Raw genomic sequence first — 8189 nt, 5'->3', positions numbered from 1 at the left:
CCTGGGTTGCCCTCTCCACCTCCTGCTGGCCAGTCAGCCCCAGCCCAGGCCATTCAGAGAGACACCACAAAGCCTGCACCTGCAGATGCCACCCAGGTTCGTTCCCTGATTTCACACAGGAGGCATCAACCATGTGCCAGAGGTGGCAGCTCCTCAGAAGAACCCACATCTCTGGCTTTTGGTGAGTTTTCACCGTGATGACATGAGATCACTCGACTAGAGGGGAGGCGAGTGGTTAAAAATGCAGATCTCTCGGCTCCAACCCCATGGATTTGGACCCAGGAGGTCTGGGGAGGGGCTTGTGAATCTGCATGTGTAACACGATTTGCAGCGAGTCCCTGAAGTTCTCCCAGGCGCTGCCATCTGGCTGTCTCTGTTCATTTTTAGCCTAATGACAATTAAAGGTCTGTGACATAGGTGAAGTAATAGTAACTATACCCATTCAACAGGTGAAGAAATTGAGGCCCCAAAATGCGTACAGTTTCATAAAGTAAATCTGATGCTGTAAATTCATACCAGAGCTAGGCGTGGGACCCAAGACTTCAGGCTCCTTAGGTAACAGCTTTTGGACACCAGTCCCCAGGGAGATCAAGGCTGGCCCTTAAACATGCCCCTCCCTTCCTCCCCTGCACAGCTGCAATATTGAAAGGCTCTAAGTCCTGAGAAGATCATAGTTTCTCCCCCCATCCCCAATGAATCCTGAACAAAAATAACACTAAATTGTAACTGTAAGGAAATCCCACGATGACAACAGTACTTTAATGCATTTTGGTAATAAAATTAAATTGTTTGAAAACATGTTTTCTTGTTTTATGGGTGGCCCTGCTTTTGTGGTACTCAAGGCAGTATCCTGGCTTCCTAGGAGACAGCGTCCTGTCTGCCACGCCCATTCCAGTGGGGGGTCGGGGTGAGGGGCAGGTTGGTCCCTCCCACCCCTGGACACTGTCCCCTCCCCACCTCCTTTAATCCTACCTGGTTTTCTGCCGCAGGAGCTGGAATGCATTCACCAGGAGAGCCTGGCATTTCAAAGACGTGCACTGGCCAGGCAGCCTCTTACTGATGGGGATTTTACATGTATGCCTCCTGTCTCCTTGACGATCTGACTTCCCTTCCTGTGGGAGCTTCATCCAGGGAAAGCCTAGGGTCCCTTCCCTCTAGGGAAGTGGTCCCTCTCTAACCCTCCTTAGAGAGGACAGAGGCTCGAGGGAAAGGCAGCCCACCCAGGGGTGCAGCTCAGAAGCCCCGCTTCCGGCTTAGGCCCCTCCATGTTAGACCCTGCTGGAAAATAGAGAAGCCAGGAGGAGTTGCAGGCCAAGAAAACCCTGCTGTGTGTCCCTGAATAAGCCATTGAACCTCTCTGAACCTTACCAAGGTAAAACAGGGCCTATATTCGAATCCTACCTTATAGGATTATTCCAGGAAGGAAAGACACTGGTGCGCACGCGCATAAGGCATTAGCACAGCCCTGGGCTCGAGCTGAGCAAGCCACACGCTGCGTCTATTGTCCCTATGAGCTAGGCTGGCATCCTAAGAGGGAACACTGGAGCAGGAGTCAACGTGCCTGCTTTCTAATTTGGGCTCTGCCACTAATGAGCTGATGACCTTGAGTAATTCCCAAAGCCCTTCAGGCCTCAGTTTCTTCATCTGTAAAATGAAAGTCTAGGACCAAATGAGGTCTCTAGTCCCTTCCAGAGCTGACTTTCCATCACTCCGTCACTTCCCATAGCTGTCATTCACCCATTCATGCGTCCCAGCTTGGTTAAACGTCATCATCTCTAGAAACCTTTCCCGGAGCCCTGAGAAGCTGTGAGTCTCTCTGCACCCGCCTGGAACCACATTTGTCCCATGGGTCCTGTGGTAGGAAGAATGTGAACCCTGATGACTCCCAAGCCAACTCTGTAGACCACCTTAACCTCTGATTTCCAGCCCCAGGGAAAATCAGATTAACCATCAGTTTCTCTGGGCTGATAATATTCCTTCCATTTTACAGATGGAGACACTGAGGTCCTGGATATTAAAAAAACAAACCCATACGACATGCTCAGAGAGCCTGGGAGTCCCAGAGCCTCAATCTGATTTTCTGCAGTGACTCAGGACTTAGACAATCATTACAGCAGCGATTACTCCTTAAATCGGTTGTTTTTCACTGTTGAAGCTGCTGTGTGGGCCTTTTTTTTTTTTCTTTTCTTTTGAGTTTGGAGTCACCAGGCTGGGGGAGGGGGGATTGGGTATGAGGCAAAGCAGAAGGAATTAAAAAAGAGGAGGTGGGAAAGCCGCCGGCCGGCTGCAGCCAGAGGCCCGGGAATCTTTGAGATTTCTCACCGTGGGAGTTAGTGGGCTGCCCTGGATCCCTGTGGAGGCGGCAGAGAGGGAACTAGGAGTGGGAGCAGGGAGTCAACAGCAGGCGGTGGGGCCTCATTGAGGGGTTAGCTGCAGCCCCTGGCAGCTCTGACCAGCTTCTTAGACTCCAGGGATCCATCAGTGCCTGGGCTGAGGGTACCGTGTGTGAGGCTGGGGTGGGGCGGCTGAGCCATCTTCACTCTGACAATCTCCCCTCCACCTTTCTCTTCCCACACCATTCAGACACCTGCTGTGTGCTTGGCACTGAACTGGGCACAAAGGCATGGCAGGAAACAAGGTAGAGTCCTGCCCTCCAGTAGCTCACGGCCAGCCCTGGGCACCTGGAACTGAGCTGTCAAATTCACTGCAGGGCCTGGAGGGAGCTACTGGGGTCAGCTTGGGGGAGTTTCTGGGGCCCAGGGATGTGGCCTGCACCAACTTTGGTATGAGGCATGGGGGAGGGGGTGATGGGAGAGGGTGGGTACAGAAAAGTTGCCAGAGGAAATTTTGTTTGTTTGTTTTTTGAGTCTCGCTCTGTCACCCAGGCTGGAGTGCAGTGGCATGATCTCAGCCCACTGCAACCTCTGCCTCCCAGGTTCAAGTGATTCTCTCGCCACAGCCTTCCAAGTAGCTGGGACTGTAGTGTCCTGGGACTGTGTCCCAGGCACGTGCCACAATGCCCAGCTAATTTTTGTATTTTTAGTAGAGATGGGTTTTCACCATGTGGGTCAGGCTGGTCAAACTCCTAACCTCAAGTGATCCTCCTGCTTCGGCCTCCCAAAGTGCTGTGATTACAGGCATGAGTCCCAGCGCCCTGCTGGGAAACATTTAAGCTGAGATAAGAGAAGCATGGCCAAGAGCTGGCAGATGAAGACTAGGGTGTGATGGGTGAGAAAGGTCAAGCCGAAGGAACAGCAGGGACAAAGGCAAGGTCCCAGCCCAGGACAGAGCCAAGCACAAGAGGGGAGCTGGGAGCAGCAAGGTGTCTGTCTCTTGCTCTAGATTATGAGCTTCTCTGATTCATAACTGGTGCTGCACTCATCACTCATTTTGTGGATGTATCTATGTCTGTATGCATGGATTCGTTTCTTCATTTGTCTGAGCCGGAATAATTTAAAGCTCATTATGAATCTTGCAGGATGAGGTTGCAGCTCTATGATGGACTGTCCCCTTGGGCTGCCATGGCCTGCTGCCCAGGCTGTACACTGCACCACTCCATCTGCCATAGGTGTAGCAGCCTGCAGCCTTGCTCTACATTGTCCCGGATAAGTAGTCATTATTCTCTCCCTGTCTGCATATTTAATCCTCATTTTCAGTTGTGTACACGGAGAAAAGGGAGGAGTCCTTCTCATGGTCTTGGGGAGACCCACAGGAACTCTCCCTATCTCAGCATCCCCACTGACACCTCCTTTCTCGGTAGGCCTAGATGGCTGCCCTGAGAGCTCCGGGGTCAGACGCCCTTCCTCACTCCAGGAACATGGAGCTGCCAGGTGGAGTGGGCTTCTGTTTACTGCCTTGGGCTAAAGACGCATGTCAGCAATTGGCGAAGCACAGGGAAGTTGCAGCTCAACTCGCTAGACTGGCAAATGCATGCTGCGCCCTCCTCTTACTATAAGGATATAAAATAACCATTTCTTTATACTCAGAAACCAGAACACTTCCCTCTGCCAGGCCCTCCTGCCTCCCCCTGCTCAGCCCTAAGGGGCTCCCAGAATGCCGTGGGGCCTATGGCAATGGGGAAGAGAACTGAAGGGGAAACGGAGAGCCACCCTGGGACAGTGGAAGGCAGAAGCATTATTAAGTACCTGCTGTATGCTGGCCCTTAACTGTTTTTCATCTAATTATCAAAATAGCCCTGTGAAAGGAAGTCAGAAGCCCAGGGGACAGAAGGAGCACAGTTCGAATCCCGGTTCTGTCACTCATCAGCTGGAGACTTGGGAGAGTTACTCGTCTATAAAATGGAGATAATAACAGTAACTACCCTCACAGGGCTGGTGTGCAGAGTCCATGAAGCCACCCACTGCAGGTGCTTGGCACAGTGCCCAGCATATAGTAAATGTTCAATAAACCCTCACTAGCATCATGAGATCGAGGTTGCTGTGAGCCCTGTTGAACAATGGAGAAACAGAGGCCCAGTGAGGCTACAGAAGTCGCTGAAAGCCACACAGCCTAGAATTTGGTACAGCCAGAGGTGAGTGTGTAGAGGTTTGAAGGCAGGGTCTGAAGACTGTCACTATGCATTAAATCCACCGGAGGGTTCAAACCTTCACCTCAAATTCACCCAGTGCTGTGTGCCCGGCCTTGCACTGAGGGGTGGGATGGAGTGGCTGAGTGAAGATGTGTTAGACTCGGAGTCACCATCCCAGAGCACGTGGCCTGATGGCGGCAGACAGATGACGGTGGTTCCCATGAAGCAGTGTGGCAGGTGCTGGCATTGGCTGCTCCCAGAGCCAGAGAGGTTACCTCCAGGGCTTCCTAGGATGTGTGGGAGATGGGAGTGCGGGTCGGGGGAGACTGGGAAGGACATCTCAGAAATGCCTAACAGAGGGCCCAGCCTTTGCAAAATGCCAGAAGGGTTAAAGCGCCAGAGCATTTGGAGAAACTGGGGCAAAATCTGATCCATGGTGGTTATAAAAACTCCTTGTGGCAACCAAGGGGGAAAAAAATGTGGGCTTTGGAGCTGACACATTTGGGGATTCAAAACCCCGGTCTATGAAGCCAGCCCTTTCTGGGCTTCAGTTCCCCATTTAAAAAAATGGACCCCGCTCACAGAGGTTGCCATGAGTTTGCTACGCACACAGAAGTGGCGCACAAAGTTGGTCATTTCTCTCTTTCTCTCGCCCAAACCAGGGTGAGAGTGGGGCAAGGACGAGCCGTGGTGAGTTGGGGAGGAGAGACCCTGGTTCAGCCTTGGGGTCCTCTGGGACTGCCCATCTGCCTCTCGCACTCCGTTCTCCAGGCGGAGGGCTGGATCCTGCCATGCCGGTGTTAACTCGCCTCCTGGCCGCTGGCCGGTGAGTGGGAGGAGGAGAGCGCCAGGTGAAGCGGGGTGAGGACTCTCCAGCAAATGCTTCCTCCATCTGCCGTCCGCCCAGAGCCCCAGAGCCCCGCATCGCAGCCTCCCTGCTGGCCGAGTCCCCAACACCCGCGGCGCGCCCCTCGGAGCAATTACATAACGAAGCCTCCGGTGCGCGGCGGAGAGGCCGCCTTTGTTACTGCCATCCGCCTCGGCAGCGGCCCCGCGAGCATTCATAAACCGATCACTCAAAACGCCAGCCTGGGCTTTATTTACGTAGATTTGGGTTGGGGCGCCTCCGAGGGAATGATCCCCGTGGCCCGCCTCTCCCCCAGGAGGGAGGGAGGTGGAATCCCTTCCCTCCCCTCCCCTCTGGTCTTTCAGCCTTCCCTTCAGCTCAGAGGCCCTCCCCCACCCACCTTGCTCAGCAGCCTGGTCCCAGCAGTAAAAACAAGAATATTCCAGAACCAAAAAGTGTGGGTTCCAGGCCCATCTTCACTGCCCTGATGGGTGATGTCTGGCAAATGGAAACTCATTAGCCTTACCTGCAAAATCAGTGGAATAATAGCGAAGTGCCCATTTAAATGAGATAATCTAGGAATCTGCTTTGCAAATTCTAAAGCAAAGGTTCTCAAACTTCGGCTTGTCTCCGAATCACGTGGGGGGCCTTTTTTGGACCACGGATTGCTGCCCTTGAGACTTCCTTCCCCAGAGTTTCGTTGTCTGAGGTGGAACTGAGAATTTAGGTTTCTACCATTTTTCTGCCCCCAAGCAGGCTTTGAGACTTCGCACTCTAAAGCTATTTATAAACTAGAAGCTATTTGGCAGGTGTTCCTGTGGGTCTGCGGGTGACAGACACCATCCCCAAACTTTGTGACTTCACTGGGGAAGGGGCAGGCCAGGAGCAGCAGGCCTTACAGGGCATCAGCAATGGTTGCCCTGGCCAGTGACACAACCAGAACCACCAGAGCTCCGGGTCAGACTGCCAGGGTTCCGGTCCCGCCTCCCTGCTTTCTAGGGTGTGATCTTGGTAAGTTACGTAACTCAGTGGGCCTCCATTTTGCCATCTGTAAAATGGGGCCAGTAATGATACCAACCTCATGAGGTTTGTGAAGATAAATGACACGTAAGGACCTAGACCAGCATCTGGCACATAGTACAGGCTCAGAATACTCTTTTGGAAATAATGATGAAGCCCCCTGGGGTTTCATCACTGGGCAGGAGGCAAGTCAAGTGGCAGCCATTGCCCTAGCCAGCTGCCCAGGGTGCAAGACTCTGATCCCTCAGCACAGACTGGCTGCTCTGGGCTCTCATTGTGAAGGAGTCCTGGGGGTCGCCCAATATGAGGGTCCAAAATCTGCTACCCTCCTGGCATAGCAATTATTTTCCTGGCCAGGGCTCAGCACTCAGAGAATCTGGACCCAGTCTGAGGTTCTAATATCGGCTGTGCCCATAAGGGGTAGTCCATACTCCATCCGCCCTGAGCTTTGGAAGCTGCCCCTTCAGTACCAGCACAGAGCAACAGATATCCAGGTGTCCCAGGCCTCGGATACAAGGTTGACAGACATCTCCCCAATTCTCCCAGCTAGCGGAGGGTGGATGTCTTGCAGACAGCCACATGCGCCCGGCTCACTGCCATTTCCGTGTCCAGTCATTCACTGAGTCAATGAACATTTATTGAGTGCTGACTGTCTGCAGGCCCTGAGCTCAGGTACATGGACTGTCTCACTTAATACCCGAAGAACCCTATGGATCATGATTTTCCTCTTTCCATTTGACAGAAGAACACGCTGAAGCTCAGAGACGCTGAGTAACTTGCCTAAGGCCACAGGGCTGGTTAGAAGAAGACTAGGACCCGGAACCTAAATCCCCGATGGGTCTAGTTGCTAAATCCCGCTCTCGCCTTCCTCCTTGAGCCCTCCCCCGCAGGAAGCAGGAAAGCGCTGGCCCTGGTCTTCTGGTCCCTTAGCTGTCACACTCTTTCTTTGGGGAGATCTGAGCCTCATCGCTTCCACCCCCATCCTGATCAGTTGTCTCTCCCACAGATAAGAAATTGCTTGACATTTCCTGGTCCTGGAGCAGCAACAGAGGTGGTGGGAATGAGTCACGCAGGAGGGAAGCTGCTGGCAGGAGAGTGGGGTGGGGGGAGGAGGGCTGGTCAGTGCTCGAGCTGGAGGGGTGGGGGCGAGAAGCGTTTGGGAGGCCTGCCTGGGGGTTCCTGAGCTCCCAGCTGCTCCTTCCAGTCCCCAGCGCTGTGTGTGTAACAGAGTTCTCCTCCTCAGGCAGGTTTACAGACCAGGAAGCTCTGGAGGAAATGAGAGGAAACCAGGAGGGGAACCAGAAGCAGTTGTGAAAGCCCAGCTGTCTGCTTTCCTCCTTGTGACACGGGATGGAGGCTCCTCCTCTCTGGGCCAAAATGGTACTCCTTGTGGCAGCCTCCATGCACCCTGGCTAGACAGCTCTCACCCCGGAGCTCTGCTTTCCAGTTGCGAATGCATCAGCGCTCCTGAGGCCGCTCCCTCCCCTCCTCCCAGGCTGCCTCATCATCATACCAGCAGCGACAACTGATGACTGAAGACCTGCCTGCCCCATGTTGAGGCTTCACGTGCAGCCTGTCTGCTAAACTTCCAATAACTCCCATGAGGTAGGCCCTGTCATTAGCTCCATTTTACAGATGAGCAAACTGAGGTCTGGAGAAGTGAAATCACTGGCCCATGGTCCCAAAACCAGGACTTGAGCCCAGATCTGCTTCAGGGAGAGTGGAGGCAGGGGGTTATGGATACTGTCTGCTGCTTTCCCCCAGCCCCACTCCAAGCACTTTGCCTGTTAGCCT

Source organism: Saimiri boliviensis, chromosome 6 (assembly GCF_048565385.1).
Source record: "Saimiri boliviensis isolate mSaiBol1 chromosome 6, mSaiBol1.pri, whole genome shotgun sequence".
In the NCBI taxonomy this organism is placed as follows: domain Eukaryota; kingdom Metazoa; phylum Chordata; class Mammalia; order Primates; family Cebidae; genus Saimiri; species Saimiri boliviensis.
The sequence above is the reverse complement of the archived record's forward strand: the minus strand, read 5'-3'. Positions refer to the sequence as shown.